The 2,190-nt window shown below is 54.1% G+C and overlaps 2 protein-coding genes across 6 annotated transcripts in view; both read left to right on the top strand.

Annotated features, from left to right (window-relative positions):
* Positions 1 to 189, top strand: part of NR4A1 (nuclear receptor subfamily 4 group A member 1) — a 20,845-nt gene extending 20,656 nt beyond the window's left edge. For all 4 annotated transcript variants that reach the window (XM_006757061.2, XM_006757058.2, XM_006757059.2 and 1 more), the window contains one exon: positions 1 to 189. This exon is cut by the window's left edge and continues 646 nt beyond it. The gene's annotated coding sequence lies outside the window, so the exon portion shown is untranslated.
* The window catches only part of ATG101 (autophagy related 101), a 29,152-nt gene that overhangs the window by 14,677 nt on the left and 12,285 nt on the right, over positions 1 to 2,190 (top strand). The window lies entirely within an intron of this gene.

Below are 2,190 nucleotides of genomic sequence, written 5' to 3'. Positions count from 1 at the left end.
AGCCTTTCCCAGTCTCTTCCTCCTGGCTCTCTCGCCACCTCCTTCCACATGTACATAAACTCACTCGAGGAGGAAGACAAATGACAGATTCTGACATTTATATTTGTGTATTTTCCTGGATTTATAGTATGTGACTTTTCTGATTAATATATTTAATATATTGAATAAAAAATAGACATGTAGCTGAAACTGAGGTCCTGTCTATCTCTGACACCTTCACCCCTCCCTTCCCCCCCCCCCCCATAATCACATAAGAGACAGGTGACTGGATATTACCAACCTGACTTAACAGGCCTCAGTTTACTCTTCTGTAAAAGGTGAATAATAATGGCATCTGCTTCCTAGGGTGGTTCTGCAGAAGCACTGAGACTAGAGTCTGACACTAGAAAGCCTCTGACAATCTGGGGCCACGGTGGAGGCCCGTGGAGGCCCATGGAGGCCGACTGGCAGGGAAATAACATCCAAGTCCTACCCTGGGGCAGTGATCTCTGCTTTGGCTTTCACATCTGTAACAAAGGGGCGGGGCCTACCTCGTGTTGCTGCTGGAATCCAGGAGTGTGGGTGTGGTGCTTAGCATGGGGCTGGGCACAGGGCAGCCCAGAATGATGGTGACGGCTGTTTTCAGTATAAGTTTTTTTCCATCCTCTTCCTCAACATCCTTCCCCACATGCCTCACACCCCAACATCAGGACCAGGCTGCTGGCAGGCCTGGACTTCTTGGCAAGGAGAATGTTCTGAGGCCCTACCTGTGCCCAAGTGTCCCGGTGCAGGCGTTCCTTCCCCCAAGCTCATCAGTTGCTTAGCTGGTTAAAACGCAGATTTCCTAGCCCTGGCCGGTGGGTTCAGTGGTTAGAGCGTTGAACAGCGGCACTGAGGGGTCTCAGGTTTGATTCCTCAAGAGCATGTACCTGGGTTTCAGGTTCACTCCCTACCCCCAGTTGGGATGTGTCTCTCTCACATCAATGTTTCTTTCTCTCCCTCCTTCCCTCCCTTTCACTCTCTCTGAAAAGCAATGGAGACGATATCCTCAGGTAAGGATTAACAAAAAATAAAATAAAAATGAAATGCAGGTTTCTAGACTACCTCACAGGTTCAGGCTGATAGCCCTGGCCGGTAGGTCACTTGGTTAGAGCATTGTCCTGGTACACCAACGTTGCAGGTTGGTTCCAGTCAGGGCACATACAAGAATCGATCAATGAAAGCACAGAGAGTATGTGGCAGCCATTCTCATCACCAGGGGGCCTAGAGATCTACAAGGACCAGGATTCTCCATTGCCCCACCCCAACCCCAACCCTAGCCCCTCCTCGAGCACCCAGGTGGTTCTCTCGCCTCCCCACTCAACAGACGGGGAAACTGGGCTGTCCTGGCTCCACATCTGTCTGCAAGATAGGGCAGATGTGGAGGAGACTGACACAAAGGCAGCGGGACTCCGTCCAGCCCCAGCTGGTGGGAGATTTCCCAGGGACCTCTGCCCTAATCAGAGCACTGCCACCAGGCTTACCTCCCCACTGAACACACGGGGAAACTGAGGCCGGTGAGAAAGAGGGGCTTCTCAGAGAGCAGCCTGGAGTTGAAGGCAGGGCTTCGAACAGAAGCAGATTTCCTGACACGCCCACGCCCGCCTGCCTGGCCAGGTGCTGATGCTGCGACAAAAGCTCACTCAGGGCTCTGGCAGGGGGTGGCAAGGACACATGCTTGGAAGCCCACACACTGCTGGCCATCACCATGCATGGATCACAGGGCTCCCTGCCTCACCCACATGCGGACCATTCAGGAGGCCTGGGGCTGGAATGTCTTCCCAGAACCCCAGTGAGCGCATGTGGTTGGGGCTCCCTGGGGACCTAGACTGGCTGGGGCACTGGGGAGGCCTTTGGCTCTGTCCTATTCCTGAGCTGAGCCAGTGGCCTGGGAGGTGGAGTCTCGCCCAGGAGGTGAGTCCTGGGCCCAGGGAATCTGCGGGCTGTAGGAACAGGCACGCGCGGACCTGCCCTCGGGCTACCTGGCACTGAGCGCAGTGAACGGGTGGATACCGCATGGCCGCTACCTGAGGCCTCAGGATGGGGTCGATCTAAATTCATGTTTCTCAAAAGAGTGACCCCCAGGCCACCTGCATCACATGCACTTGAGTGCTTGGTAAAAGTTCAGATTCAGGGCCCCACCCCTCACCAATCCAAACCTTTTTTTTTTTT

The sequence above is a fragment of the Myotis davidii genome, unplaced genomic scaffold, assembly GCF_000327345.1.
Source record: "Myotis davidii unplaced genomic scaffold, ASM32734v1 scaffold233, whole genome shotgun sequence".
In the NCBI taxonomy this organism is placed as follows: domain Eukaryota; kingdom Metazoa; phylum Chordata; class Mammalia; order Chiroptera; family Vespertilionidae; genus Myotis; species Myotis davidii.
The sequence above is the reverse complement of the archived record's forward strand: the minus strand, read 5'-3'. Positions and strand labels throughout refer to the sequence as shown.